At 37.2% G+C, this 26,075-nt stretch overlaps 1 long non-coding RNA gene across 1 annotated transcript; it reads right to left on the bottom strand.

Annotated features, from left to right (window-relative positions):
• Positions 1-453: 453 nt before the first annotated feature.
• On the bottom strand, positions 454-20,284 carry LOC127443006 (uncharacterized). Its single transcript, XR_007897585.1, has 3 exons — positions 20,038-20,284; positions 9,168-9,251; positions 454-500 (listed from the first exon to the last, which is right to left on the bottom strand). It is a non-coding gene; the product is annotated as an uncharacterized LOC127443006 (long non-coding RNA).
• Positions 20,285-26,075: the final 5,791 nt, after the last annotated feature.

Genomic DNA, 26,075 nt, shown 5'->3' with positions numbered 1-26,075 from the left:
CTTCTCTCCAGTATGCACTCTTTCATGTCTTTTTAGGTGTCCTGAATTAGTGAAACCCTTTCCACAATGTGAGCACTTGTAAGGTTTTTCTCTAGTATGAATCCGCTGATGGGCTTTCAGGTCACTGGATCTAGTAAAGGTACTCCCACATTCATAGCACACATGAACTTTCACATCATCATGTGTTTTCTGGTGTTCTTGAAAATAATATAACCATGAAAAGCACTTTCCACAAAGAGGACACATGTAAGGTTTCTCATTCGCATGAACTTTCAGATGTCTCTTTAGGTGTGCAGCCAAAATAAAGTTTTTACCACACTGATCACAGTTAAATGGTCTTACTTCAGAACAGCAATGTTTTTTGAGAGCGTCTGCCACTGCAAACCTCTCTCCACACTGACGGCAGCTGAAGCATTTTTTGGATCTTGTTTTTGGAATTCTTTGTTGATTCTCCTCCATTGCCTTCAGTTCTTGACTTTCCTTTTTCACTTACATCAACTCTGAAATGAACATATTAAATAGTCAAAAATCAATCCAAGGGCAAAGTTTAGACACTAAATAAAAGTAATCTCTAATATACAGTGCATTCAGAAAGTATTCAGACCCTTTAATTTTTTTTCACATTTGCTAAAATGCTTTAAATAATTTTTTTCACATCAATCTACACTCCATACCCCATAATGACAAAACAAAAACCAGATTTTTCATAACTTTGTAAATGTATTAAAAAGACAAAAACTGAAATATCACATTGACAGAAGTATTCAGACCCTTAACTCAGTACTTAGTTGAAGTACCTTTGGCATCGATTACAGCCTCAAATCTTTTTGAGTATGATGTGACAAGCTTTGCACACCTGGATTTGGGGATTTTCTGACATTCTTCTCTACAGATCCTCTCAAGCTCTGTCAGGTTGGATGGGGACCATCGGTGGACAGCCATTTTCAAGTCTCCCCAGAGATGTTCTATTTGGTTAAGTGGCTGGGCCACTTAAGGACATTCACAGAGTTGTCCCTAAGCCACCCTTGTCTGTGTGCTTAGGGTCATTGTCCTATTGGAAGGTAAACTTTTATCCCAGTCTGAGGTCCTGAGTGCTCTGGACCAGGTTTTCATAAAGGATATCTCAGTATTTTGCTGTGTTCAGCTTTCCTTCAACCCTGACCAGTCCCCCAGTCCCTGATGCTGAAAAACACCCCCACAGCATGATGCTACCACCACCATGCTTCACCGTTGGGATGGTGTTGCGCAGGTGATGAGCAGTGCTTGGTATCCTCCAAACATGATGCTTGGAATTGAGGCCAAACAGTCCCAACATCAGACCACAGAATCTTGTTTCTCATAATCTGAGAGTCCTTTAGGTGCTTTTTTGCAAATTCCAAGTGGGCTTTTATGTGTCTTGCACAGAGGCTTCCGTCTGGCCACTCTGACATAAAGCCCAGATCGGTGGAGTGTTGCAGTAATGGTTGTCCTTCTGCAAGTTTCTCCCATCTCCACACATGATCTCTGGAGCTCAACCAGAGTGACCATAAGGTTTTTGGTCACCTCTCTTACCAAGGGCCTTCTCCCTTGATTGCTCAGTTTGGCCAGGTGGCCAGCTCTAGGAAGAGTCCTGCTTGTTCCAAACTTCTTCCATTTAAGAATTATGGAGGCCACTGTGCCCTTAGGAACCTTCAATGCAGCAGAATTTTTTTGTAGCCATCCTCAGACACAATTCTCTCTCTGAGCTCTGCAGGCAGGTCCTTTGACCTCATGGCTTGGTTTTTGCTCTGATATACATTTTCAGCTGCGAGCCTTATATAGACAGGTATGTGCCTTTCCAAATCATGTCCAATCAATTGAATTTGCCACAGGTGGACTCCAATCAAAGTGTAGAAACATCTAAAAGATGATGCAAAAAAATGTGATGCACCTGAGCAAAATTTTAAGTGTCATAGGAAAGGGTCTGAATACTTATGCCAATGTGATATTTCAGTTTTTTCTTTTTAATACATTTACAAAGTTATCAAAAATATGATTTTTGCTTTGTCATTATGGGGTATGGAGTGTAGATTGATGTGAAAAAAAAAAATATTTGTAACATTTTAGCATAAGGCTGCAACAACAAAATGTGAAAAAATTAAGGGGTCTGAATACCTCATGAATGCACTGTAATGGCAAAAAGCAACAAGAAGTGAAGTATCTATTTTGGAATCCTTGATGTGCTTTGAACTAAATAGAAATCTATAGAGCTGTCAAAATTAACGTGTTAATGCATGTGATTCATTTAAAATTAATATTTCACTAACGCAACTAATGCATTTACCAATTATGACATTGAATTCTGTTATTTTAATACAGATAAAAAGAGAGGAGATAGAGCAAAAAATTATGCAAGGCGGTGTTCTGAAGCCGATAAACCCTGGTCATTAAGTTATTAGATTTGCCAACTTTCTCAGCTTTCCTTACACTCTTCTCATCTTATTTTGTGCATTGTTTTGTTCAGTAAGGGGATTTTGACCAGTTAAAAGGTGCTGTAAGCGATTTCAGCCATTATACTTACACGAGACTGAGCCGTTGGATTAGCCACACCCCTCTTTCCAAAACCCCAAACTCCAAAGATACCAAAATGAGCTTTATTGAGAGCAGAAACAGTTGTTAATAACAACAGTAGTAAAACAGCACCCTCAACCACATCTTTTATGAACACCATGGCATAAAAATGCATTATGCCTCATTAATTCGCTGCAACAACAATACTATGAGAAGGCGCAAAATGATTGACAGGCAGAAAGCGTCATTGTCTGTTGACACATTTTTATTTGTTGCTTACAGAGTCTAGAGTTGTCACAGAGACCAGTGAGATATCTCAGGGCACTTATTTCATTAATATCTTTCAGGGAGTAGGAACATTTTTGCATACCTTTCCATAAAAATAAAAAATAAAAATCGCTTACAGCACCTTTAAGTAAACTGGTGGGATTCTCAATCAAGACATAAATATTATATGCTATGGCAAAAATCCATCATCTTGGGCAATCTTGTTGAGCAATCTAATAACTTTGGATTGCATTTCTCTGTATGTCTAAATATATCCTCAAAAACAGAAGTAAAAGCTGTACACAAACACTGTGACACGCCATGTTTATTTGCGAGCAGGTGAGATAAAACCAAATCTACCATGTAATCATGTAACATGTTACATCACCGTCCGGGTTTCAAATCAGTGGAAAAGCATTGCCGGTTTGCGATTGCCCCGGCCATGAACCAGCCGAGCAAAGGCTCGGCACGAGAATCATCGCAATTTCAGTGGAAAACAGCTATCACAGGAGATTACTGGACATCGGTGAGCAACAGTTACCTCAGTGTGAGGGAGCACTTCATTGAAAAAAAACTGAGGACTTCATTTACATGCATTCACCATGTTTAAGACAGAAGTGAGACATGCGCTAAAAATTTCATGGATATAATATAACAGTGGAGCATTAAACACAGTCACCACTCTAGGCACAGTCATTGCACGGAATGTAGTTGCTGCAGCAAGACTTCTGCCTTTTGCTCATTTGCCCTGCATCGTGCACAGTCTCCAAATTTCAATAAAGGTGTACCTACAGAGTGGTGGCTTTAAACAAACCCTTGCCAAATGCCATAAAGTTTTCGAGCATTTAAATCACAGCCCATCAAACGTAGCAGAGCTAGAGGCACAGCAGGTTGCAAACGAACTATGGAAAGCAGGATGTTTGCACAATATGAAATTGAACCCTAAGAATGATGAGAAATTTCAGATGACTGAACTCTTGGGCAGAAAGAAGTATGCTTCCTGTTTAGTGGTTTTGCCTGCACTTTGCCATTTACTTAGAGTAAAGGTGCGGTCCCATTATCTTCGCACTGAAGAATTCAGTGGGCGAAAAACAGTAATCTCAATGGGAATCCGCACAATCATAACTTCTGGTGGTGAAAAATGTCCCCTTGCGGATTTCATGTATTGATCAAGTTTGGTGAAGTTTGACAGGCAAATTCCCTGCATTGACCAATAGGAAGTTGATTGGTTTGGCAGTGAACTCTGTGTGGGCGGTGCATTGTACACAGCTACACTGAATATTCCCAGTGGACAAGGATATAATTTTAGTGGGCTGTTTTTTTAAACTTCACACTCACAGAGTATAAAGTGCAAAATTAAAAAGAGGCAGCTTGACAAAGAGTTTTTTGCTGGTTTCATACACCCTCAACATCTGCCCACGCCATTTTTGCCAGCGGAATTTTGCCGCTCAAAGGTAAAATTGATCATGCCTTAATGGAGAGCTCAGGCAATGACCCTGTCTATATAGTGAGATTCAAAATGTCATTCACAGCAGACCTTCTGCAACACAGGGAAAATCTCAGTCTCACATCGCTGAAGATCCAGAATGATCTCGGAGGGAGCACCAAAAGCAAGTTCTGATGCGAGTTGTTTTCAGCTGTACAGGCTGTAATACAGTGAAGAGGAATTCATACTTTATAAACTGAATCCCTTAACCAAAGTCCCAACCCTAAACCTAACTATCAGTGGATTAGTGGAGGGAAAAATGCAACCTCTGAATCGCGCTCATCACTGATTATGCAAACGTGATTACTTCCTGGTTTCAATGCAGGATCCAAACCCAGGTCTCCCTTGCTGCTGACGCAACGTGCTTCAGGGCACACCACAGGGCAAGGCAAACATGCTCTATGCAAAAATTTCTGATAGGAAATGCCGCTTGTCAGTGAGTCAGTATAATGTTGCCAATCATTATGGTAAGGCAACTGTGTTATAGTATACAAAGGAGCTTCCAAAAAAAAAAAAAAAAAATTGTCCTTCAAGAGCAAGAGCTTGGTGAGCAATGGGCTAGGTTGAAAACCACTTCTGAATGCATGTGATCTCCGATGCCTCAGATAGGGCTGGGCGATATGGCCAAAAAATGTATCACAATATTTTAATTCATATCGTTCGATATCGATATTAATCATGGTATACATTTCATACTATGTGCATTCCACATGTTTGTAAGACCTCAAGAATGAATTTAACAATACTTGTTTGTTTACAAGTAAACTCCAGAGGGTAAGCTACATTTAAAATATGTATTCAGTTTAGGATTTATTTCTACATAAGGTGTGACACCTATTTTCGATGAAATTTTTGCCTATATCATCATCTTCAGCTGATGTTTGACTCCACTTAACGACTTTCTTGTGATGCTCCACACTCCAACTCTGTAGGTGGTGGTAATGCACCATATACTGGATTGCCAACTGGCAATAAACATCACAAGTACGGCTGGGCAATATGTCAAATTATATCTCGATATTTTTCAGCCTATTGACAATATTCGATATATATCTTGATAATTACGTATTTGCTTTTTTTTTTCAACCATCATTTCATCCAAACAGCCGTTGTAGCCAAGTAGATTAAATATTTTAAAGACATTAACTAAAAATCTAATAATTCGTTTTTCATTAAATAAACACAAGGTAGAGTGAAATTCAATCATTTTCATTGCTATGCACTTTATATTTATATTTCATACACAATGATACATAGTAGCATAATAAAAAGCATTATTTACCTTCATATGTTTTTACTAATATGTTTTTGTGAATGAACAAGGTGCGCAAAGCTACTTCACTGGAGACTTATATATACTCCCTTCACTGACTTATTTTTTGAAACCCCAGCTGAACATTGCATAATACTAAATGATTACTGTGGGACACATCAGGTTGATCATTATAAAATAATGCTGAATTATCATTATTATTCTGATTATTAGATTTGTGTTATACAAAAGTAATATATTTCTGTCCTGTTTACTTCACCTTTTATTCTGTCATATTTACTTCAACTTCACCAGGAGCTTTTATTGTGACACAGAAAGGGCAATGTGTATTTGACACATTCCACATTAATGTAGAAAGATATGTACAAATTTGGAAGCAACATATACTTCCATCCAGACGCTGTCTTTTCCAGGGACGTCCATGCATTTTCCAGCAGGACAACACCAAACCGCATACTGCCTGGATTACAAGTGCATGGCTGTGTAGCAGAGATTGCAGGTGCTAGATTGACCAGCGTGCAGTCCTGAGCTGTCTCCAATTGGGAATATGTGGTTGTGAAGGGTCGTTCATGAACGATTCGTTCATTTTGATCAAATCTTTTATATGACTCAAAAGAACGAGTAGTCTCGGAGAGTGATTCGTTCTTTTTGTCATGTCCGCGCATGTGCAAAATCCATGCTCGTGTTTTGTTCATTTGACATGGGACAGCCGCATAGGCGCTGTACAGGAAACAGAAATGATTAGTTCACCTCCTGAGTCAGTCTTCGGGTATGAGTCTTTCATTCATTTTACATGTGTCAGCTGCATAGGTACCCACAGGATCAGTACAGGTAACAGCACTGATTAATTCACCTCATGAGTTGGTTCAAGCCCAGTCCTTAAACTTTACAACTTTTATACTTTCTTCATAAAATATCATAGACTATAAAAATATTAGAAAACCCCATACTGACCTGACATCTGAATTGATTTTGAATCAACTGTAACTGATTTTTCCTTCATGATGCATCCCCTTTCTGTATGATTTATGTCCTTCATCCTTATTGTGAACTGTTGACCCAAATCAAGTATGCCTTAAAGAATTTCCCTTTGAATTTACTGATAGTCATCTAAAACCACTTTAATTTTACACTTGGCCTAAAATATCTTGTAAACACTCCCTGCAGTAAATTAATGGAAATAGCTCATCATGACAATTCTTGTGATTTTAAAATGTATTTATAAATGTATCAACATCGGTTGTCTTCAATGACAGAGCCTGGTAGCGGTCACGTAACAAATGAACAAAAGACTCAGATCCGAAGACCGACTCGTGAGGTGCACTAATCAGTTCTGTTTTCTGTACAGATCCAATGCAGCTGTCATGTGAAAAATTAAACAAAGACTCGGATCCGAAGACCGAGTCGGGAGGTGAACTAATCAATTCTGTTTCCTGAAGAGCCTATGCGGCTGTCACGTGACTAATGAACAAAATTACTTGAATAAAGATTCATTCATTTTGCTGAACAAGAATCAAACATCCAAGTCAGTAAAATGTTCCGATCTTCCCATCACTAATGTGTGGCACATTATGAAGCACATATTATGGAAATTTCGCAGCTGAAAACCTGTAAAATGGATGAATAGGGGAAAATTCCACTTGCTACACTTAAACTTGTGTCTTCAGTGCCCAAATGCAAATGAGTGTTATTAGAAGAAATGGTGATTACACACTGTGGTAAATGATCGACTATCCCTAATTTTATGGAGAGTGTTGCAATCACGTGATTTGAAATGAGTGCACATATTAAAAAAAATTAAAAAAATAACGTTCACAAGGCAAAACATTACAACATTTGTTGTTGTTGTGCTTTCAGAGCACAGGGTGAAGACATTTTACAAATCACTCCTTTTTGTTTTTATTAGCATTTTCCATACTGTCCAAACTTTTTTGGAATTGAGGTTATGGTAGTATCTTGCAACATCTGCAACATCAGTACCATGTAAAAGGTTGTTTTCAAAATTATTAACGTAAATAATTTTGTATTCATGTTAAATCAAATCTAGTAGATAACTTCTATATAAGATTATGAACACTGTAGCATGCATTTATGAGTCATATTTTTGTTTATCACTTTCACAGCTCCATTGTATTCTAACTGGACCAAGCCACCAAATGTACCACTTTATTTAAAATTCACCAATTTATTTATTCTGTCTGATAATGGATGGACCTGGCTGATGATGCCTGTGGACTAGCAATCTTGACACCGATTATATTTCACACAGATAGGTTTGATATGTATATATATATATATATATATATATATATATATATATATATATATATATATATACATATACACCAATCAGCCACAACATTAAAACCACCTGCCTATTTTTGTGTAGGTCCCCCTCAGGCCACCAAAACAGCGCCAACCCACATTTTAGAATAGCATTCTGAGACGATATTCTTTTCACCTCAATTGTACAGAGCGGTTATCCGAATTATCGCAGGCTTTGTCAGTTTGAACCAATCTGGCCATTCTCTGTTGACCTCTCTCATCAACAAGGCGTTTCCATCCACAGAACTGCTGCTCACTACATGTTTTGATTTTTTGGCACTATTCTGAGTAAATTCTAGAGACTGTTGTGTGTGAAAATCCCAGGAGATCAGCAGTTACAGAAATACTCAAACCAGCCCATCTGGCACAAACAATCATCCATATGATTATCTAATCAGCCAATCGTGTGGCAGCAGTGCAGTGCATAAAATCATGAAGATACAGGTCAGGAGGTTCAGTTAATATTCACATCAACCATCAGAATGGGGAAAAAAATGTGATCTCAGTGATCTGGAGTGTTGGTGCCAGACACCTTATCCTTGAGTAATCATGCTAAATTGCTTATTTGGTACTAGAAAATTACTTGCCATTATATCAAACACTGCTGAAAGCTATTTGGTTCGTTAAATAAAGATTAACATTGTCTCTGTGTTTGTTTTTGAGTTGCCATAGTATGCAACAGACTGGCATATCTTAAGGTCAATATTAGGTCAAAAATGGCTAAAAGAAACAGCTTTCTCTAGAAACTCGTCAGTCAATCATTTTTTTGAGGAATGAAGGCTATTCAATACTTGAAATTGCTAAAAAACTGAAGATTTCATACAAAGATGTTCACTACAGTCTTCAAAGACAAAGAACAACTGGCTCTAACAAGGACAGAAAAAGATATGGAAGGCCAGATGTACAACTAAACAAGAGGATAAGTACATCAGAGTCTCTAGTTTGAGAAATAGACGCCTCACATGTCCTCAGCTGACAGCTTCATTGAATTCTACCTGCTCAACACCAGTTTCATGTACAACAGTAAAGAGAAGACTCAGGGGTGCAGGCCTTATGGGAAGAATTGCAAAGAAAAAGCCACTTTTGAAACAGAAAAACAAAAAGAAAAGGTTAGAATGGGCAAAGAAACACAGACATTGGACAACAGATAATTGTAAAAGAGTGTTATGGATCTTAACCCCATTGAGCTTTTGTGGGATCAGCTAGACTGTAAGGTGTGTGAGAAGTGCCCGACAAGACAGCCACATCTATGGCAAGTGCTACAGGAAGTGTGGGGTGAAATGTCACCTGAGTATCTGGACAAACTGACAGCTAGAATGCCAAGGATCTGCAAAGCTGTCATTGCTGCAAGTGGAGGATTTTTAAGAAGTTCTGAAAAAAAAATTCAAATTGTAATAGTAATTTTTCACGTTATTAATGTCCTGACTATACATTGTGGTCAGTTAAATGCCACTTTGGTAAATAAAAGTATCAATTTCTTTCCATAAGAGCAAAATCTGTACATTATTCCATATATACAGTGGCATGCAAAAGTTTGGGCACCCCTGGCCAAAATTTCTGTTGCTGTGAATAGTTAAGTGAGTAGAAGATGAATTGATCTCCAAAAGGCATAAAGTTAAAGATGAAACATTCTTTTCAACATTTTAAGCAAGATAAGTATATAATTTTTGTTTTGCACAATTTTAGAGTGAAAAAAAAGGAAAGGAGCACCATGCAAAAGTTTGGGCACCCCAAGAGATTTTAACTCTCAGATAACTTTTTTTTTTGATGAAGTTAAAATCTAACTTTTTGGCTGCAATGAGCAAAGGTATGCTTGGAGAAAAAAGGGTGCAGAATTTCATGAAAAGAACACCTCTACAACTGTTAAGCACGGGGGTGGATCGATCATGCTTTGGGCTTGTGTTGCAGCTAGCGGCATGGGGAACATTTCACTGGTAGAAGGAAGAATGGATTAAATTAAATACCAGCAAATTCTGGAAGCAAACATCACACCATCTGTAAAAAAGCTGAAGATGAAAACAGGATGGCTTCTACTACAGTATAACGATCCTAAACACACCTCAAAATCCACAATGGACGACCTCAAGAGGCGCAAGCTGAAGGTTTTGCCATGGCCCTCACAGTCCCCCCGACCTAAACATCTGTGGACAGACCTCAAAAGAGCAGTGCATGCAAGATGGACCAAGAATCACAGAACTAGAAGACTTTTGCAAGGAAGAATGGGTGAAAATCCCCCAAACAAGAATTGAAAGACACTTAGCTGGCCACGAAAAGCGTTTACAAGCTGTGATACTTGCCAAAGGGGGTGTTAACAAATACTGACCATGCAGGGTGCCCAAACTTTTGCTTTGGGCCCTTTTCCTTTTTTGAAACTGTAAAAGATGGAAATAAAAAAGTAAAATTGCTTAAAATATTAAAGAAATGTGTCATCTTTCACTTTATGCCTTTTGGAAATCAGGCCATCTTTTGCTCGCTTAGCTATTCACAGCAACAGAAATTTTGATCAGAGGTGCCCAGACTTTTGCATGCCACTGTATATCAGAATCAGAATGAGCTTTATTGCCAAGTATGCTTACACATACAAGGAAACTGTCTTGGTGACAGGAGCTTCCAGTACACAACAATACAAAACAGCAACAAGACTTTTAAGAAATAATTAAAATTAAAAAAAAATTTATAAATATTGAAAAGAAAAAAAGGATATATAGAATACACAATAGACAACTGTACGAATAGATTAATTAAAATCATACCGCAAGTTTATTTGCAATATATCGCAAATTCTTATAGGCCTATATATCCTACCCCACTAATAATCCTAATTTGGGATGGCAGTCAGTCCTCTGCACAGTTATAAAAGCATCTTAACATCTTGTACCTCTAATTCACCCCTAGCAGTCTTTCAAAGGTGTCCTTCTCAAAAGGGCACTTGCCCGCCAGCTGTAAAAGCAGAACCCTCCATTTATTGGTCTGCATGCGAAACTCAGGACATATACACAGGACAAATGTGTACACACACACACAAAAAAGTGTTTGAATTGGTTAAATTTGAGAATTGTAACCAAGATACAAATGGAAATCCACCCTTGCATCATCCAGAGAATGCGTCTGAAAAAATATTTATGCAGTAATCATAAATTACTGTGATTAGTGCATCCTGAAAAGTGCTGTGAAAACAGGTGACGCGTGACAATGCCATTTTATGCACTGCTTCAGAAGAGGTCTGACAATAATTTAAACATTAATAATGATACTGAGAAACTTTAATAGTCTTTATAATACGTTTTTATTTTAACTTGGAAGTATTTTCTATGTGGTAAAATTGCCCAAGTGTGGGTCGGGACAATTTCCAATCTTCTCAAAGTTGGCAGACATGTCGTGTCCATGTTAACAGTAGAATTTTTAATGGTAAAAACTGGCTCACAGTAGTAAATCACTTAACGGATTCCCTTACATAAGATTAGGAAGTTATCCAAAATGTTTACCTCCAGAAACAGGGTTGGGAACCACTGGTCTAAGGGATTATATATAACAACCTCAAATCATTCGCTCGGGTAAGGGGAAATCATGCTTCAAGTGTTATACTTAAGGGAAAAACATAAGGTGCTTTATGCAACCGGGCACTGGGACTTCAAAACGTGACAGTGAGAGCCATGATCTCCAATTGGAGAACACTTGGCACAGTAGTGAACCTTCCCAGAAGTGGCCGAACATCAAAAATCCTCCAAGAGGACAGCTACGACTCATCCAGGAAGTCACAAAAAAGCCAAGGACAATATCAGAGAAACTGCAGGCTTCTCTCGCATCAATAAAGGTCACTTTTCATGACTCTGTGGTGGAAATTCACCTGTAAAATGAATCAGGACACTCCAGTGGTCACGAACCCGGGTAGAGAGAGCTACAAAGGTTAGTTCTAAAATACAGAATATTTATCCAACACAATCATCCATATTCATTTTTCAGAATACAACGAATCAACTACATGATTGGCTAAATATAAAAAGTAATTACCATAGAAACTCCTATCTTTCTTCACCTTACAAGGACAGGTTCCTCTCCTGAAATGCTCTATTCTTCATCCACACTAATCTTCCTCAGCACATTCCATAATAATAAGATGTTTTTCATTCTTTGGCTGTTTCCTCTGATAAGACACAGTTCTCTGCCTCCCTTTTCCTCTCTGACCTTGGCAGATATGGCCATACAAAGAAACTTCAGTCGACTTAGCTACAAAAAGTGAAACTAAGTATTTGAACATGTTTGGTTCATTTACAGAAAGCAATTTACAGTTAATAAGAAGAAATAATAGAAAAGAAACTAAGCATGAGAATTAATAAAAATTAATTTTCCACAACTCCAATATCAGAAAGGTACTGGCCAAAAATGCCATCAATGGAAGAGTGGCGAGTTGAAAACCACTGCTAACCCAGAAGAACATTAAGGCTTATCTGAATTTTGCCAAAACACACCTTGATGATCCTCAAACCTTTTGATAGAATGTTCTGTGGACTGATGAGTCGAAAGTGGAACTGTTTGAAAGACAGGGGTCCCGTTACATCTGGTGTAAATCAAACATAGAATTCCAAAAAAAAAAAGAACATCATACCTACGGTCAAGTATGGTGGTGATAGTGTGATGGTGTGGGGATGTTTTACATTTACATTTATTCATTTGGCAGACGCTTTTATCCAAAGCAACTTACAAAAGAGGAAAAACATAAGCGAATCATCTTAAGGAGACAGTGGTACGAAAAAGTGCCATAGTACAAAGTTTCACTAGCATCAGAATAGTATTCAAAACAGATTAAAGTGCAATAAGAATGTTTTTTGTTTGTTTTTTTTTAATTAGTGACTGGTTAAGTGCTCATGGAAAAGATGTGTTTTTAGTCGTTTTTTGAAGACGGATGGAGTTGGGAAGGTCATTCCACCAACGTGGTATGATGAAGCCGAAAGTCCAGGAAAGTGTTTTGGTGCCTCTTTGTGTTGTTACAACAAGGCGACGTTCCTTAGCCGACCGCAGGCTTCTAGTGGGCGCGTAGCTCTGCAGAAATGATTTTAGGTATGCTGGAGCAGACCTAGTGACTGTTCTGTATGCCAGCATCAGAGCCTTGAATTTGATACGTGCATTAACCGGCAGCCAGTGAAGAGAGACAAGGAGTGGTGTAACATGCACTCTCTTTGGTTCTTTAAAGACCAGATGTGCTGCTGCATTCTGGATCATTTGGAGGGGTCTAGTTGCACATGCTGGGAGGCCTGCAATGAGAGCATTACAGTAGTCCAGTCTAGTTATGACAAGTGACTGAACAAGCAGTTGTGTGGCATGTTCAGAGAGGAAGGGTCTTATCTTCCTGATATTGTAAAGTGTAAATCTACATGATCTTGCGGTCTTTGAGATGTGGTCTGTGAAATTTAGTTTGTTATCGATGGTTACCCCTAGATTTCTGACCCTTTTGGAAGGCGTTACTGTAGTTACTGTTTTGCTGCTTCAGGGCCAGGGTGACTTGCAATAATTGAGGGAATCGTGAGTTCTGCTCTCTACCAGAAAATCCTAAAGGAGAACGTCCGGTCATCAGTCAGTGAGTTCAAGCTCAAGCGCTACTGGATTATGCAGCAAGACAATGGCCCAAAGCATAGGAGTCAGTTCAACTCTGAATTGCTCAAAAGAAGAAAATTTAAAGTTTTGGAGTGGCCTAGTCAAAGTCCTGACTCGAATCTGATTGAGATGCTGTGGCAGGACCTTAAAGGGGCAGTTCATGCTCGAAAACCCTCCAATGTATCTGAACTAAAGCAGTTCTACAAAGAAGAGTGGGCCAAAATTCCACCACAGCATTGTGAAAGACTGATCTCCAGTTATCGGAAGTGTTTGGTTTAGTGCTCAACCGATATGGGTTTTTTAATGGCCGATGCCGTTATCCAGAGAGCAGGGTGGCCAATAGGCCGATACATCAAACAATTTATTATAGTAAATAACATAAAAAAATTGCTAAAAAATTTATAAACTCTTATTTAGCACTATATTTACTCAATAAAAAACTTTAACTTTGTAAAAAATTATCAAAAAAAAATAATATTGTATTTTAAATGGTAGATAGCAGTTTCCTCTGATTTCTGTTTAGTCATCAAATTTTAGTAATGCATTTGCACATGAAGAAATTGTTAATATACTAGGAAGAAGGAAATAACAGTACACACAGTAGTCCAGCAACCATGGATGGCATGTCCACGTTAGCAATCGCATTTTCTCCAAAAAATATTGAATCAAACCCATTGTACATACAGTGCATACTGAATATGACATTTACTCACAGCACACATGAAGCGCTTTTACTTTGAAGTTATACTCATGGATCCATCATGAGCAGCAATCTCCTGACAGTTTAAACAGCCTGGATCGCCTGACTGGACTGTCATGGAGTGACCGTCATGATTTGTGAATCAGAGGAACTTTTGATCCTGATCTTTAAGTTTTGATTCAGGGTGACAGAATATATGCTTCAGAGGAAGATATTAAATGAGCGCTCGACAGGAAGAAAATGCTGGATTTGTTTTATTGAAATGTACCTTTTATCATTAGAAAAGTTATACTGCTGAGGAGAGGCTGATAGAATACGTGCTTTAGAGGTAAATAAATGAGCGTTCCACAGGATGCTGGATCTGCTCAAGTTTTGTGAGGTTTCTTTATTACATCTGTTTAAACGAGATATGTGCATATTTGAGATGGTGTATGATATTAGTTTTATTGATATTTGCCTTTTAATCATTAGACCTGACAGTTAAAAGTTACAGGGAACTGTTTTGGAGAGAGAGGAAGAATGAAGCAGGCAAGCACTTTAACATTATGAGCTCAAACACATCTGCCACGAATCTGATATGCGGACCGTTTAAATGACACTGTGATGCACACCGGTCTATTGTAGTGACATGATAGCACGTAACAACAAAACCAACGGTGACTGGTCGTTTACATGTCGCTTCACATGCAAACAGGTGATTCTCAGCGCCCTCAAGAAACAAATCGGCCGATGCTGATAATTAAAAAATTCTGAATATTGGCCGATTTATCGGCCTCTGCAATTTATATCGGTCAACCACTAGTTTGGTTGCTGTTGTTGCTGCTAAAGGTGGCACAACCAGCTATTAAGTTTAGTTTCACATGGGTAATATAGGTGTTGGATAACTTTTTTGCTTCAATAAAAATATATATATATATATATTTTTGAAAACTGTATTTTGTGTTTAATTTAGGGACAAACCCTTGTGGCATTTTCTGCACTAATGTTCAGCACAGAGGTCCAACTAAGCATGGCAAAGGTAGACGTATCAAGTTATCTTTATAATATTACAACTGTATGTCTCACAACAATACAACATACATTTAAATACATTATCATCTGCTGTTCCGATAAATTGTGCTGGGAAAAAGTTGCTGTCTTTTGTGTTTTACCTAAAGGATTAAATATGATGATTTTATGATGATGATTAGTAGTAAGACTTATAATAATACTGTTTGATAATGTCACTTTAATGTATTTCTCTATTTCAGAGACATATTTGCAGTGCTTTACCCGTTTCATTTGCTTGATGCTTCAGAAGGTACTAGTTTTTAGACAATAATATTTTGTGCATTGTTAAAACTTTTCAGCTGCATTGTTTGCATCTTTGCTTGTGTTCAGCAGAAGAAAGTCATACACATCTGGGATGGCATTAGGGTGAGTAAATGGGTGAGTGAAATTTTTTGGGTGAACTAACCCTTCAAGAAAACTATTAGATATAATTGTAAGCATATTGTCACTAAGGGTTTGCTTAACTTAAAGGGAAATTTTTCTCCCAAAAATGAAAATTCTCTCATCAATTACTCACCCTCAAGATATGCCGGGTGTGTATGACATTCTTTCTTCAGCAGAACACATTTGAAGAAAAATATCTCATGCAAGTAAAATGCAAATTGCTGGAGATTTCTCCTTTGAAGCACCAAAAATCACAGTCAGCATAAATTTCATCCATATGACTCCAGTGACTAATGTCTTCTAAAGCGATATCATCGCTTAAGATCAATATTTAAGTACTTTTTAACTCTAAACCATCGCTTTTGGTCAGCAGCCATATTCGCATTCAAGAGAGCGCTGTGTACACGTCTCTTGTGTGACGAATTTGCGTTGGCACGTTACGGGCGTAATCTCACGTACTCCACTTGGTTGAGACTAGAGCCCGACCGATATGGGATTTTTGAGACTAATACCGATACCAATTTTAAAGGGGGAAAATTCACAGATTACCGATATGGTGGTCGATATAGATAATTTATGAGCTGGAATGAAAACAGACCTTTTCTATGTGGAATGTTCACCAATTCTGCACCGATATGACAGCTGCTTTCTTAAATATTTTTATCAAAGAATATTTGACATTATTATTATTCATTGTCAACAAATTCTAGAAATGAACACTGAGAAAATAAAGAATAAATAAAAATACAATAAATAGCTTAAAAATCATCAGTACTGTATGTTCAGTATCAGTCAGTTGCTGACCATTTGTATAAAAGAATAAATAAAAATACAATAAATAGCTTTTAAAAACATCAGTACTGTTTAGTATCAGTCAGCTGCTGACCATTAAATAGATAAAAATAAAATAAATAGCTAAATAAACATCAGTACTGTTTAGTATCAGTCAAATGCCGACTATATTAATACTGCCGAGACAAGAGGAAAAACTGCGGCAGTGGTGTTACACCGTATTCTGCTATACAAGTTCAGGGGAAACTTTCAACGATGGAAAACCAGACTTTTAAATATTACATTTTGTAAATGCAACAACTGGAATTGTTCAGTTGAAGGGGGTACCAAACTGTGAATCCTGAACAAAACAGTTTGGTGAATACATGTTTACAAGCTGACAAGCTATGAAAGTAGCTACGTGATTAGCTAGTTAGCTATAAGCTCGTTGTCACGGAGAGTAAAAGATAGACGTTGTTTATTTTACTTTCCAGCATTGTGTCTCACCAACTAGGTAACAACATAGCATGAAATCAACACTCAAAAGACACAATCCACCACCGCACCATGTGCTGAGCTGCAAAAAGATACTCTGATGTTTACCTTTCAATCTGCTACATTACTGACTGCACTGACAATCTATAGCTGGCTAACAGCAAACAGACATGAGTGACATGGTTGTCAGGAACAGGATTAACGTTATATTAGTTATACTGAAAAGGAAAAATGATGGGGTCATTTTTTATTAACATTCCAGTATGTATTTCACAAACTAGTTAGCAACTTACCGTGAAGACACTGCTCAACTCCGCCCTGTCTGCAGAGCCACCGTCAGTTCAGCTCTGTACACAATGGAGTCAGAGCACGCTCTGCTGGACAAACTACGTTATGACACCAATTCTAAAGCATTGTTTTCTGCATTATATTTTCAGAAAAAAAGTTTTCATATCTGCGTTTTTCGGTAAACATATTTACCAATATATAGGCTAATATCAGCTGATAATATCGGTGGACCGATATATTGGTCGGGCACTAGTTGAGACATCCAGGATAAGAACATAAATGCACCATTGTGAGTAAACAAACAGATAAATACAGATCTAAACCAAAATCAATTAAGCTTCTGTACAGCATTCCTCCTACTCAGTTGTGAACAGCGCTGCTCTTTCAGCAGTAAAAACAGTTTATGGTAGTAAAACCAGAGAAACCACAAAATTCTTATTTTATTACCATACTTTTCATTGTCCTGTGTTATTATACAATGGTTTCACTACAAGCATCACAGTTAAAATATGGTTACTACTGAAAGCATGGTAAGTTTTATGGTTATAGTTCTACTACAAATTCCATTGTTCAGCTATGGTTACTGTAGTAAAACCACGGTTATTTTTTGCAAGGGAATGCAAAACTATTTAAAGGGAATGCTAATATTGGGGGGGGGGATTCCCCCAAAAGGAATAGTTCTCCCAAAAATTTTAATTCTCTCATTATTTACTTACCCTCATGCAATTTCAGATGTGTATGACTTTCTTTCTTCAGCAGAACACAAATGAAGTTTTTTAGAAGAATTTCTCAGTTCTTTTGGTCCATATAATGCAAGTGAATGGGTGCTAAAAAAAAAATATGTAAGCTCCAAAAATCACAAAGGCAGCATAAAAGTAATCCACATAACTCCAGTGGTTAAATCAATGTCTCCAGAAGCGATATGATAAATGTGGGTGAGAAACAGATCAATATTTAAGTCCATTTTTACTATAAATTCTACCCCCTTCTCCATCAGGCTGCACTTTCACTTTTACATTCTTCTTCTTGTGTTTTTGGTGATTCACATTCTTCATGCATACGTCCCCCTACTAGACAGGAAGAAGAATTTCAAGCAAAAATTTACTTAAATGTTGATCTGTTTCTCACCCACACCTATAATATCATTTCAGATGATATGGATTTAACCACTGGATTCATATGGATTACATTAATGATTCCTTTATGTGTTTTTTGATTGTCAAAATTTTGGCCACCATTCACTTGCATTGTATGGACCTACAGAGCTGAAATTTTCTTGTAAAAATCTTAATTTGTGTTCTGCAGAAGAAAGTCTTGCACATCTGGGATGGCATGAGGGTGAGTAAATGATGAGATCATTTTAATTTTTGGGTGAACTCTCCCTTTAAGGGGCTCCGTTTATTCCAAACCTGTATGTTATTCTTTTGTGAAACACAAAAGATATTGCAATACTGAATTTCAGTCAACCACTCACTTAAATAGAAAAGAAAGATGCAATGAAAGAAAATGGTGACTGAGAATATCAGTCCATAATGTTCTGCCTTTATATCTCCTTTTGTGTTTCACAGAATAACAATGTCTAAGGTTCAGAACAACATGAGGGTGTGTATATGACGACAGCATTTTCATTTCATGGATGAACTAACTTTTAAAATCTGTAAAATACCTTAAAATTAGCCTGTCATTTGTTATTATTCATCCATTTGTGAATGCAACAGTGTGAAGGCATTTGTCTATAATTGGCTGTTAAGTATTAAGATTTATATACAGTTGAAAAAGTTAACTCCAAAGAATTTTGTATTTGTAAATGTGTATTATGTATAAATAAGACATTGAGTATCTGAATGTGCTGTCTGTTTAATAAAGAGTACATATACCGGCTGATTTATTCATTTTTAAGTATTTGGGAGTTTAAAAACAAAAGTAGAAAATATGTAGATTGTATAACGTTGTTTCAACGTCAGGTAAACAAACCAATTAGATAGATTTTATGTTTGTTTTCAGTGGCGTGAATGACGTAGATTCAATGTGACTTTGATAAGCAAAAAGATGTGGAATCAACGTCGCTTCGATGCCGTAAGAGACATCGATTCTACGTTGATTCTGTGTCGGTTTGCTATCTGGGTAACCATTGTAAATCTTGTTGTTACTATAGTTTTACTCTGTTTTTTGTAGTAAAATCCAAACAACCACAAAATTACGATATTTATTACCATAATTTTTGTTTTCCTGTAGTATTACTATGGTTGTACTATGAATATAAAGGTTAAGATATGGTTATTTTAGTTAAAGGTGCACTCAGTAACTTTTGTCTTTGTGTCATCTTGGACTTACACTGACACCTAGCGGCTTGGATGCAGCACCATTTAAAATCAATAGTTTTCAGTTTCAGATGCCATTGCTGAAATGTAGTATTCACAGTCAGCCATGATAACTTTAATCAATGAGTGAAAGTGTCAAATAACTGGACAGTTACTGAGATTAAGTGAGTAGTATTCAGCTGGTCATGTGATTCAAACATGGCAGCCCCCATGAGCGGACCCTCTCCATGTAGAATAAAACAGCTTTTATAAGGTCACTGATATGACTGGAGTCTTTATTTTAATGTGAGCAGTCATGATTTTATACATATAATGCAAAATTACAATTCATGTCTTTAGGAGTTAAACTTTTTGAATGAGGAAAACATTACTGCGTGCACCTTTAATGGTACATTTATTGCGAGGGAACGCAACTATTTCTAATTAGCAACTAATTATTTCAGAAAAACGAAACTTCTTATACAAAGGGGTAAAACGATTTAAAAATGGATATCAAAAGTGATCCAGCAGATAGCCTGTTCATGAGATGTGTTTGCATTTTGTTTGCTATTATTACCTTTCGCAGATTCGGCGGTCGGACAGTGTGGGAGCGGCTCCAGGGCACAACAAGTCATCTGCTGCCCCGAGGAAATACCCAAATTCTCTATCTGTTTGTTGCAAATTATGAGTGAGACTGTATTCAATCGAAGCACTCGCGTTTATTCTTGTTCGTCAGAAATATTTCGCCGTTTGGGGACTGAAAACTTCGGTGTGGGCAAAAATGGAAACTTCTCCCTGCTCTTCCTAACATACAGCCGCATGGCTCGCACACCCACCAGACTACAACACCAGTCCCGAGCAGCGTTGCCAAACTCCTCCCTCCGAAAATCTCCAGAACCACCCTCAAAAGTCAAAATTTTCCTCAAAACGTAGCTAAATATAAAATAAACCACACTTTAGACCTGTGTGTGTGTGTGTGTGTGTGTGTGTGTGTGTGTGTGTGTGTGTGTGTGTGTGTTATAAAATCATAAAACAAGTTCACCAGTAAAGTGACCACTGTATAGCCTATTTCTGTGTTCAGCAATGTAAAGAGTTAGTAAATTCAGTTTCAGCAACAGACACATTCCTACCTGGGTGATACAAATGAGTCCATTCACACATGCATCTGATCGGAAAGGGTTTGGGGTCTTGCACTGGTGATGTGCTTGATCATGCATATTTAAATTTGACCTCTTAGCACATAGTATGACTTTGCCTATTAACCCAATATGCATAGTCTTCCATGTGTGTGCGTGTGTGCTTATAATTAATTGCCCAAAATCACCTAATTATATTTGAATATCTAAAACAGCTCCTTGTCGAAAAACATAATTAACCCTTATGCGACCTTCGGGACATTTTCTTTTTCCTTTTGTTTATTCTATCATTTTGTCCGTGTTAATGCCAACGGCATAAATTTATCCAAAGGTGTGTATTTTTGGGGGAATTTTGATATTTCAACCTCAGTTCCTAAAATGCATCTATAATACACTGTGCACACAAAATAGTTACACTCAGGACCATAAGGACAAAAATGTCCCATTTGAAACCCATTAAAACAATGCAATATTTGATCCCAGTGCAATTAAAGCATAAAATCATGAATTCTATGATATTTTGCTTTCATTCCAGAGCCCTGACTTCAAAATTGACATTTTTAATATTTTCCACCAGATGGTGACGTTTTTCTCATGCTTAGCCTATGGAGCAAATACATGCTTTTTTCCTATTTTATGTTTGCTGTATTCAGTGTGTTTTGTATGTGCTTATTGAGAAATGTGTGTGTATGTGTGTGTGTAAAAAACAACAGTGGCATTATGTAAACAACTGGCATTTAAAGGGTTATAATCCTGAAAATAAATTAATATTTGATAGTTATCACCAGGACTGATGTTAGTTAAAAAATATCAGTGAAAGTGGGCAATAATATTAATATATAATATTTTTCTGACAGTTTTTTGATGTGGACATTTTTGTCATCTAAGGTCCTGAGTGTGTGTTTTTTTTTTTTTTTTTTTGACTGCACAAATAAAATAAAATAAAATAAAATGCATCAAAATCAATGTTGTTGTTAACCACTGACATATCCCAGACTGTGATAATCCCCAAAAAAATTCCCCTTAGCATTTAGTATATGGAAAATAATTTATTATGGGTTTTTTTTGGGGGGGGGGGGGGGTGGCTGAACTGATGGTGGCTCTGCAGACAGGGCGGAGTTGAGCAGTGTCTTCAAGGTAAGTTGCTAACTAGTTTGTGAAATACATACTGGAATGTTAATAAACAATGACCCCATCATTTTCCCTTTTCAATGAAATTCATTTGGTAGACATGATCAGGACTGATGTTGGTTAAAAAAATGAATTCATTGAAAGTGGAAAATAATATTAATATATAATATTATGGCAGTTTTTTTGATGTGGACATTTTTGTCCTCTAAGGACCTCTTGAGTAATTTTTTTTTATTGACGCACAAAGGTTAAAAGTCACCAAAACCATCAGATGGTCACTAAATTTGGTGACAAATTACCCAAATTGGCAATGTACACAAGTCTCTTGTACTACAAATCCCAAAATCCTTACATCCTTACAAATCCTTATATCTTCCAGTGGTGTGGAAAATACATGTGAATTACACATGTGAAAAATATAACAGTACTATGTAGTCTATTTGACAAGATCACCTTGCATTACTGACAGTGGAAACAAGATTCAAAGCTGCGCACACAGACCACAACACTTGGTGTAAATAAACTTGCAAACAGTGAAACCATGCAAGCTCATTAATTATTGAAGCTCGGTGCATGCCGTCTTCAACCATCTTCAAAATGTTAAATGTAAAATGTACTTATTTTATTTACCAGAGAAATGTACTCAAATCAGCAAATAAATATGACAAGGTTTTCCAATTTTGCATTGTAAAGATAACAAAGAATCATAAATAATATTTACTTTTAATTTTTATATGTTTGAATTGTGTACAAATGTACAATTTACTTATAATTTGTAAGTTAATGCTTAAAGTAACTTGAAGAAAGTACTTTATCTTTTCTGCTATATTTACGTCACCACAAAATATCTAAACTCTGAACGTGGTTTATTCGACATCAGGGCCATTATTCTATTGGTTTAGAAGACTCACGTTACCCAACTGACCATTATGCTCTCTCCTAGATTCGCAAAGGTTGGTATCTCATTATATAAAAAGAGTCTTGGCATTGTGACTGACTGCGACATGCCATATTCCGTGGCATTAGTTTGAATGAGAAATGACCAGAAATTATTTTACAACCTACGTGGCTCTACCATAGAAGAGGGCGCAATAGTTGACTTGGATAAAGTGAGTCTTCTAAGCCAGTCTGTGGCAGGGCGGAGGGTATATATAATAAGGCTGATTAAGCCCGAGAGGGATAAGGCCGACCGGAGACGGCAGTGCGACAGAGAGCGAGTTACGGACAGCTGTCCGACACCTGTGTGTGTTTGTGTCTTTCGGTATAAGTTTATCATTAAACTTTTATTTATATTGTCAAGCCGGTTCTCGCCTCCTCCTTTCCATTGAACTGTGTAACACAGTCATATAATGGCACTGATGTCAATGAACGACGTTCAGAGTGTTACGACAGTTATTCACCATTTGCAAATACCATACAAATTAATGGGGAGAGGCGTAAACTGACACTACCTGCCGCAAAATTGTCTGTTTATTTCGTTTATTCAGCATACTTATGCATCTCCTCCATTGACATCCAGTGTACCGCTGAGTTTACGCTTTGTTTTACAAATTGAAAGCTCCCCCTTGAGGAAAGGCCCTGATATGACCACCTTCACAGAGTGGATCAGGAGATTTTCTGTGATTAATACCTTTAATTTAATTCCTTACCTCACTCAAAGCTATTTTATTTGGTTTAGACTACATTTGTACTACCTTTTGCCATTTTTCTGAATAAATTATTAGGAATAAATGTTTCTGCCTGTTCGTTTTTTGTTTTGTTTTTCATCTTGTTAAGAAATGGTTAGGCTTATTTTTTGAAAGTTTTTGGGCTGGTGCCAGTTCACAGTGGACGGAGTTACCCGCGATGCCGAAATGTACCGTCGCTCATCACAGCTGGTTAGAACAAAAACTCTGATTAACTTTGGAAAGATTTTATCGTGTGTCGTTTGCCATCAGGTTCATACACGGTCAGTGTGACCGTGGCTGCCTGTAGCGTCCTCCATGTTTCTGTTAGATTTCAGAGTACTCCATTAAAAAAAAAATAAGGCTGAGCATAGAAATACATCAATTCTTGGACTGCAAACTCTTCAGACATGTTTAGTAAGTTCTGTTATCTGTTTTGTGTGCAGCTGTGCTGGGTTCTGTCACTATCGCAGACCTGTTTTTAGATAAACAAAACAAGTTTTCGCTTGTCATGAGGAGGCTGTGTGAACTCTCGCTCATTATTGGTGAATAACGGTCTGTGAATATTTCCACTAAATAATGCATTCGATTTCGGTTTGTTTCTCACCAAACCATATCGTGTGCTTTCATAACAATCATGAGTCTCATGGAATCATTTATTAGATGCCTGAATTATACTTTTGAAGCTTGAAGAGGTAGTCACTATAAACGGCCATTGTATGACCTCACTGAGCACAAAATGTTTTCACAATTTCTCCTTTTGTGTTAAGAAAAAGAAAGAAAGACATATTGGGTTATAACAACTCAGGGATGAGTAAACAAGGACTGAATTTTCATTTTTGGGTGAACTATCCCTTTAAGTGTGACTCACAAATGAACAATTCACAAAGGTTAATTTGTTTGCAGATGCCACTTGAACCAATGTAAATATTAATTTGTAACAGATCATGTTTATAGACAGGTTTGGAATGCATATTCAAGAGTTTATTAAAATGACAGTAAAAAAAAAAAATTATATTACTGCCAAACCCAGAAGGCAACTTTATATGTATTATAAGTCTGGCAGACAAGCCAAACAAAACAAAAAGCAATTCAAAAACATGAGTGAAACAAAGGATTAAATTTTAGCATGTACATGAGAATAAACACTTCTGATTGCAGTATAACTGACAAGAGTTTTTATAAGATCTATTTATAACAGAAAAACAGGAAATAAAGCACAGGCGAGAGCAAAATGATGCCTCACTACCACACAATTAAATTAATGCAATTACAAATTAGCCTCTTACATGAAATTACTCTTGTGGTAAATTTCATCTTTGGGGTGAATCTGAATCTCGTTGGACCTGAAGATGAACTCCGTTCATGTTGACAGCTTTGGACAATGCTTTTTCTTATGACTAGTTAGAGTGCTTGATTGGGTGAAACGCTTCCCACATGAAGTGCAGTGGTACGGCTTCTCTCCAGTATGCACTCTTTCATGTCTTTTTAGGTGTCCTGAATTAGTGAAACCCTTTCCACAATGTGAGCACTTGTAAGGTTTTTCTCTAGTATGAATCCGCTGATGGGCTTTCAGGTCACCGGATCTAGTAAAGGTACTCCCACATTCATAGCACACATGAACTTTCACATCATCATGTGTTTTCTGGTGTTCTTGAAAATAATATAACCATGAAAAGCACTTTCCACAAAGAGGACACATGTAAGGTTTCTCATTCGCATGAACTTTCAGATGTCTCTTTAGATGTGCAGCCAAAATAAAGTTTTTACCACACTGATCACAGTTAAATGGTCTTACTTCAGAACAGCAATGTTTTTTGAGAGCGTCTGCCACTGCAAACCTCTCTTCACACTGATGGCAGCTGAAGCATTTTTTGGATCTTTTTTTTGGAGTTCTTTGTTGATTCTCCTCCATTTCCTTCAGTTCTTGACTTCCCTTTTTCACTTCAAGCAAGTCTGAAATGAACAAAAACACTCAAATCAACTCAAAGGTAAAGTTTAGATGCTAAATAAAAAAGTGAACCCCGATTTAAAGACAGAAAGCAACAGAGGATTTGTATCTATTTGTCAATTTTGTCTAGTGCTACATAAGTTTATGAACATTGTAGAAGCTGTATTTTTGTCTTTCTATAAAACGTTTGTTTAAAATTGTCACAGCTCCTGATATAGTTTTCTAACTGGACCAAGCCACCAAATCTAGTGAAATGTCTGAAGATTTGTTCCCTTAATGTTTCTCAGCAGTCAGTAATGAAGAATCCAGAATGGACACCAACCTCTTTGTTCCTCAGGATCTTCATTGCTCATTTCGCATTCTGAATCACTCATGTCCTCACTCTCCTTAAACTCCAGCTTTCCAATGGTATGTTATCTAGATTTGTTGTTGAACCTGGAGTTACTCCTTGTTGGGATTATAAAATGATGGGAATATTCCCAGCATTTATTGGTGAAATTCTATGGGAGGGACTTCAATGAAGATGAGATTTGTGTTTGCTGTGAGGGTGAGGATTGGCCATTTTTAAAGAGTGTTTTCAACAAATGGGTGGAGAATTTGATAATCCTATGGTGGCAATCTGTATCAGGCTTTTGTAATGTAATTGTTCCTTAATAGCCAAAACCAGGGGCTTTGCTAAAACGAAACAAGGCCTGGATCATTGTATTCTGGCCCAAATGTTTTTTGTTCTGAA

Source organism: Myxocyprinus asiaticus, chromosome 6 (assembly GCF_019703515.2).
Source record: "Myxocyprinus asiaticus isolate MX2 ecotype Aquarium Trade chromosome 6, UBuf_Myxa_2, whole genome shotgun sequence".
Lineage (NCBI taxonomy): Eukaryota > Metazoa > Chordata > Actinopteri > Cypriniformes > Catostomidae > Myxocyprinus > Myxocyprinus asiaticus.
The sequence above is the reverse complement of the archived record's forward strand: the minus strand, read 5'-3'. Positions and strand labels throughout refer to the sequence as shown.